General features: G+C 46.7%; 1 protein-coding gene and 1 pseudogene across 1 annotated transcript in view; both read right to left on the bottom strand.

Moving 5' to 3' along the window:
* SPECC1 (sperm antigen with calponin homology and coiled-coil domains 1) overlaps positions 1-7,242 on the bottom strand; it is a 309,636-nt gene that overhangs the window by 52,786 nt on the left and 249,608 nt on the right. The window lies entirely within an intron of this gene.
* Positions 1,020-2,222, bottom strand: LOC102822811 (annotated as a pseudogene).

The raw sequence follows: 7,242 nt of genomic DNA on the forward strand, positions 1-7,242 counted from the left end.
TGGGAATGATCCTTGCTGTAAAGATTTGTTCCCTCTTTTGAGCTACTACATCCATAAGTATAGGTCAAGTTCATCAAATTGTAGCAGGTTACTCTTTTTTTCCTCTTCTTTCTTCTAGTAAGTGCTGATCATCCAGTCATTGAAGCCAGGTCAAATGGGTATTATCTGCAAGTGTGGGTGTTCTTGTGCATCTCCCCTCACTTCCTATCAGCTGGACGCGTCACTTTCTGTTTTAGTCCTCTGTGGCCATGTCATTGTCTCTGGGCCCAGGAGTCCCCAGGTCTTGCCATACTGCTGGCCAACCAGGTCTTAATCTGGGTTCACAGGAGTCTATTGAACGTGGCCGGATTTAGCTCACAACTTCATTGCTGTTTTTCTCCCACTTCCCCTTATTGCTGACCAATGTGGTCACCAGCCAGACCACATTCCCCTTGAGTCTTAGCCTTGGAAGGGGCTTGCCCTCAGGAGACGCGACCACTTGCCTTGATGGTTTCATGAACTTTCTGAAGCCGCCTTGTACTGTCATATACAACAACTACTAGTCACATGTGGTTATGGCTGCTGTGCTGGTCAGCGTAACTACAGAACATCCCATCACAGATAGTGCATCATCACAGAAAGCTCTATTGGACCGTGCTTTCTGCACATATCCTCTTATGTACATGGGTTTGCACCTTGAATTTCTTCCATTTACTGAGACACACAGAGAATAGTACATGTGGAAAAACATTTATAGTATAGAGATTTAGAGATTGGATTCTAAAACCCAACCGAGCAACAACCAACGAACCCACTGTTGTGGAGGAGTCGATTCTGATTCATAGTAAATTCTAGGGCAGGGCAGAACTGTTTCAGAGGGTTTCCAAGGCTGTAAATCTTTACAGAAGCAGACTGCCATATGGTTCTCCGGTGGAGTGGCTGGTGGATTTGAACCACAAACTTTTTTTTTTTCTTTTTAAAACTCAAAAAAGCATTATTTCATTTAAAAAGGTATTTAGAACACATAAACAAGGCAACATTTATTCTTTTTTCTCCTCTTCAGGGATAGGATCTGTTGATGGCTCCTCCACAGTTGCACTGTTGCTCTCTGAGCCGGTGTTACTGCCACTGGTCCCTTCCTCTGCCATACTGTCAACTTTTCCTGCCCACTCTCCTTGTCCTCAGGAGTCGACATGCCTTCTTCACCATTCTGCTGGCTTTCTGTCATTTCCTCAAGGTGGGTCTCCTCCGTCTACCTTCTTTTCTTCCGTTTTGTGAGCTGCTTGCTCTTCCTCAGGAACAATGCTGCTCTGACTGCATTCAGCCAGCTCTGCGGCCTCTTTCTCCCTTTCCTCCTGCCTTTTGCAGGCCTGTTCCTCTGCCTATGCAATTTCTGCTGCAATTTTCTCCATATCCACTTCTACCTTCAAACCGCACAGCCTTTTCAGTTCACTGATGAATGAGTCTGTGCTCTCCAGGAATCGCCTCTTCTTTTCCTGGTGCCGCTCCTCTGTTTGAAGAAGTTCAGCTTCTAGCTTTTGCTGATGAACCATTAAGGACTGGACCTGTCATTTGAGGACCTGCAATCTAGCTGTTGTGACAACTGACCGGACATCTGGTACCACACTCTCACTAAGGATCTCACTGATGAGGTGGTAGTTTCTCTGGAAACGGGCAGTGGCTGTATGCTACAGTGAAAAGCCATCATCATAATCATCGGGATCTCCAGCAGGCTGAATACTCATGTAAGGTTCTCCTTTCTCCATGTGAGACTGTCTCTGTCGACTTTCTTCCTCTAAAGCAGCTTCTGCTCGACTTATTGCATTTATGTACGCAAGGTATGCGGGGGAATTATGATAGGTCTTCATAGACTCATTGTATTCTATCTTCTCTGCTTCGTATTCATTGAAATATTCCTGTTTTTCTTCATCAGTGAGATCTCGCCACATGCCACCAATAATCTTGCCAATCTCCCATAACTTTAGGTCAGGGCTGGAAGCCTTAACTTGGTCCCAGACCTTTCTGCTGTACCTCATGTAGGGCATCAGCGGCTTATCTGGTGGCTTTGGGGGTTTTGGAATCGTAATACCAGAGGATGCCATAACCCGGCTGTTGGTGCCCAGGTTCCCTCCCAGCCTGCAGTTATTGTAGGTGAGATTACTGTATGGACTGTATCCCACAAACCCTGGTGTGCTGGGCATTTGTGTTGCAGGAGCTGGGGCAGAAGATGGTCTTTTTGACATTTTGGAAGATTTACGTTCTCAGTTCCTTAAGTATGAATCTGAGAGACCGCAGGCAAATAGAGCTGAACCGCCAACTTTTTGATTGGCAGCTGAGCGCTTAACCACTGCACCACCAGGGCTCCTCCTGACTCTGTTGTTAGTCGAAACTGAACTTTCTGGAAGTCCCTTGTATTTGGGTCTGTCACGTGGATGCACTGGAAGAGTCCATCTTGGCTGATTTGTTTTTTGTTATGGCAAACATTTGTAATAATTATCTTTACATGAACATCTCAGCACATGTGTAATAAATTTTGAGGGACTCTACCAAACATAAACTTCTTCTACCTTATTCTCTCCCCTGCCTCCACACCAACATACGAGTGACGATTTTTCTACACAGTTAGAGGCAATTTGTAAAGTTGAAAAGCACAGCAACATGATTTGGTCCACAGAATGATGCTCCAGCACTCCAAACAGAATAGTTTTAGTGAGGGAAATGTCTGTGTAAAGATAAATGGATCGTCTATATTTTCAGATGTGCTTGCTACGAAAATAGGTAATAACTAAGGAATGCATTTGAAGGAATTTTGCTCCAAGACCAAGTTTAATTTCAATTTACATAATCTAGATGATCCTCAACCAAATCTGAACCTCGCACTGCTATCCCCCCGCCCCCCACCCCAAACATCAGACTCTGCTTCTGAAATCATTAGCTTCTTGCGGCTAAACTAACTTCCTTTCCCCACATAAACATTTCCTGAATAAAAGAATGGAAAAAATCCTTAATGTGGATTCACTTGGGACTGTTATTATCTAAACAGACTTACATACTCTCCTGAGGGATGGAGAGGAAATGGCAGCAAATACCATGGCCTCCTCATCCTTAATGATGGTGAGATAATGTCTTTGGGGGCTTCCTCGTGTAATAATTCCCTACCAGCTGTTAGCATACTTCATCTAAAGGGGCCCTCGGTCCGTGACACATGGGCCACGGGAAGTACAGAAGATAAAGGCACTTTTAAAAAACCTCAGCTCATAGTAGGAAGAAACATTCTCACATCAGATTCTGAAAATCCCATTTTTACTTCCTGACGTGACATCTAACATTTACATACATATGAGAAAACAAGTAATGCACATTTAGAAAAACAAAACAAAACATACAGATACTTCCTAGGAATGATCCAGTGAAACCAAAAGACTAAGCAAATTCAAGACAAGAGCCCACATCATTTAAGTGCACTGCCACCAAGCTCTGATTCATGGCAAGGCTGTGTGGCCATGTGTGTCAGGTTAGAAGAACTAGGCTCCATAGAGTTTACAATGGCTGGTCACCAGGACTTTCTTCTGTGGTACCTCTGGATGAATTTGAACCTCCAATGTTTTGATTAGTATTACTCATGGACTTTCCACCTCTCTTACCCACTTTCTTTTCTCCTGCATTTCTTAGGATCTGGCAGGTTAGAAAAGGCAGGATATGGTCTCCCCTTCAAAACCCCCACTCTTCTGAAAGTTGCCAAAACTAAGACTGAGTTCCTGCTCATTCCAGATTAGTACTGGCCCCCTCCTTCAGGTACCATCTGTGAGAGACATGCAGGTCCCTGTTTTCCCTCCTGCCAGTCTCCATGCTTACCTTCTCCCTACCTGTTACACTCTTCTGGCTACCTACCTACGTCTAAGTCTTAAATGTAGATCTTCATGATTACAGAGCCCTAGAGTCCTGGTGTGGCGCCGTCGGATAAGCACTTGACCTCAAGATTGGTTTGAACCAAAAGGTAGGTGTGTGAAACTCTCTAGCTACTCCTCGGAAACCCTACACAGGGTCGCTATGAGTTAGAACTGACTCAACAGCACTTAACAACAACAACAACAGAGCCAAAATCACTGGCAACCAGAGTCCCTTTCCTTTTCCTTAACCTTCCCCTATTTCTACAGGTGAGCCTGATGGGAAAAGAGAGACTACACGCTATACTTCTGAGAAAAGGGAGAAAAATCAAAACAATGAAATCACCATACTAAAAAGGTTGATTTTCTGCACACAGGCTACATGTCAGGGTGTAAATCAGCTGATTTAAAGCAGAGGGGGCAGGTGGTTTCCTAGAGGTGCAGTTCTAGGAGACTAATGTGTCTGAGGTTGGTTGGTGGTGGCTTAGTGGTAGGATGGAGATGATTCCTGGCCAACGCACCTCATGTGCAGCAATCACCTGTCTGTCAGTGGAGGTCTGTCTGCTGCTATGATGCGGACCAGGTTTCAGCAGAGCTTCCAGACTAAGCGTAGGAAGAAAAGCCTGGTGATTTATTTGAGAAAATTAGCCAGTGAAACCGTATGGGCCACAATGGTCTGATCCTTAGCTGACTGAGGGGATGGCGCAGGACAGAGCAGTGTTTTGTTCTGTTGTGCACAGGGTCCCTATCGGTGGAGGCTGGCTTGGTAGCAGCTAACAATAAACAATGTACATCTGCAGTGAGTTTACCCATGAGAGAGACTGTAATTCCTAAACCAGGATGATTCAGGGAAGGGTGGGGATTATAAGAAGATGGATACAAAAGTAGAATGGACAACTCACTCCATCTTCCCACAAACACCAATAAAAGTAGCTAAGTTTCGTTTGTATTTACAAAAGCGAAGGTTACTTGTATAATTAAAAGTACCTTCAAGAAGAACCTACCCTCAGGCAAACTGTTGCTCAATTAGAATGAAAAGCGTTCGATGATTCCTGTTTACTAGTTCTGCTCGGCTCAGTTGGCGCTGCTTAAAGTCGTTGGCTCAATCTGGCACAAGCGTCATAGCCCACACACCTGTGCTGCCAGGTGACCGGGAATCAAACACCGTGAGACAGTACTGACTGCTGGTCGCCTACATCAGTCCCCTCCGTCCTTGCCCCAGCTTTCTGACCACCCAAACCCTTCCAAGTTGCTGTTGGACCCTATTATTTCCAGCTCACAATGCTCCATGTTTGGTCCAAGGTCTTCTGTCCTTCTTTTGACTCCCCGGCACTCCCCTGGCAGCAATGACCTGCTGGTTTGGCCCAGGTAAGAATCCTTTCCTGTCATCTCCCCAGAAAACAGCCCAGGGTCTAGCTACTGACTCCATTGCTACTTTCCAACTCCAGTGGGGCTTCCTGAGCTGTTTCACATTAATTCAACTGGCTTTGTAGCTCAGCACTTTTAAGACTTAACTGCGAATGAATAAGACCTATTATTTGTTAAGACATTTGACAAAAACGAACTTCAGCTTTAAAACCACACTATGCGATAGTGACCTCATGCTAAATAGAACAAAACCTGCCAAATCCTGTGCCATCCTCAAAATTACTGTTGCACTTGATCCCATTCTTGTGGCCACTGTGCCAATCCATTTTTGTTAAGGGTCTTTCTCTTTTTCACTGACCTTCCACTTTACCATGCATCATATGGACCTTTTCCACCACCTCTTTCCATAGATGTCATCAATTTGATTTCTGTGTATGCCATCACTAAGGTCCATGTGTCTAGTTAGTTGTCTTTATGTTGTTTAAAAAAGGTATTTGTGGACTTCCAGCGGCACTTCCCTGACCAGCAGGACAGGTATGTAAGCTCAGGAGAAATAAGGGGCAAGGTCACAATAGGGGCCCCAGCCAGGGCCTGAGCAGATGCTCTCAAAAGAAGTATGCTCTCAGAGAACCAGTGAGCCCGCAGGAACCAACATAGTCCATCCTATATGAGGGTCCTCATAGCCACATTAGGCATTACCGATGAATATATAGGGAAAACTGGGGGGCCCAAGGCACTAGGGGACAAAGAGGCATTTTAGACGTCATCAAAAATAGACCCCATCTGCCTACAAGCACGAAGCCCAGCCCCCACTCCTTCAGCCTAGGTTAACTCTCTGCTCAGTCTCAGAAACCAGCCCAAGATAAATAGCAACTCAATCCCAATAACAAAACCCCCCTGATGTGGCTCAATCCACCAGACCACAAACCCTGAAGAATTGCAAGAAGTGTGCGCTGCAACTCCCACAGGAAACCATATACTGGCTAGTGGAGGGTCATAACCCACCCCACAGCATCTCAACAAGTAGCAAAACCTAGAGGGATTCAAAACAGAGTAATAACATTTTAGATTAACTGAAGAAGTGCAGAGGGCAGGACTCGCTGGCGGCTAGGGTGAAGGTCGTTGGCAAAAGTGGCTCGAAGTCCGGACAGAAAGGAGTCAAGACAGAGCTCCTGGATTCAGACCCACAGAGATAGGAGGGGATTAGAGGCTGGGAGACTTGTAGCCCGTGGAATTTGGAGCTGAGGCAGAAGGGCGCGTTCCCTTAAGCCCACTGGCCAGGCTAGGTGATCTGGGCACACAGCCTGGGAGAGACAGAGCGGCTGGATTGAATAGGGGCCGCAGAGACACCAAGCTGCGGAAATGCTCCACAGGAACATCTAAGGTGCTTTGTCGACTTTGGGTGGTTCTGAACTAGTTGGTTTTTTTTTTCTTTGGTGTCAGGAGGGGGTGTGCTCATGGTTTGCCCACATACATCTGGGCGAGAGGAGGTAGGGGCTTAGCCGAGCGGCCGGGACCCGCCCCCACCCCTGGCGCTCTCCTCTGTCAGGAACACACATACCTAGGCCAGACTGAGACGAGGAGTTGGTCTGCCTTACTTCACGGGTTTGAAAGAGCCCAGCGTAGTGCTGTGGAGTGGGGTGCTGCACTGCAGATTCCTTTGAGCGACAAGCCTGGTGGGACGGAGCCGGTGGCTCATGCTCACCAACCACTCATAGGAAACTCCATACAGGAGACACGGCTGTGTGTCCTACTCGGTTGGCTTGCACTCACAGATTTGAGAGCCGTCCCATTGTAGCACGGTGGACTGGAGTGCCACTCCAGGGCCTTTTGGTCTACGGGGTCGGTAGCTCAAGATCACGGGCCGCTCTTCGGAGGCCCTGCGCAGGGGACGCGGATACCCGTCATAAGTGGTCTGCCTACTCGTTTTCACTGGTTTGAGAGGAGTCCGGCACAGCACTGTGGGCTGAGGTGACGCACTACAGGGCCTTTTGAGCTGTAGGCCCAG

This window comes from Chrysochloris asiatica, unplaced genomic scaffold (assembly GCF_000296735.1).
Source record: "Chrysochloris asiatica unplaced genomic scaffold, ChrAsi1.0 scaffold00346, whole genome shotgun sequence".
Classification (NCBI taxonomy): domain Eukaryota; kingdom Metazoa; phylum Chordata; class Mammalia; order Afrosoricida; family Chrysochloridae; genus Chrysochloris; species Chrysochloris asiatica.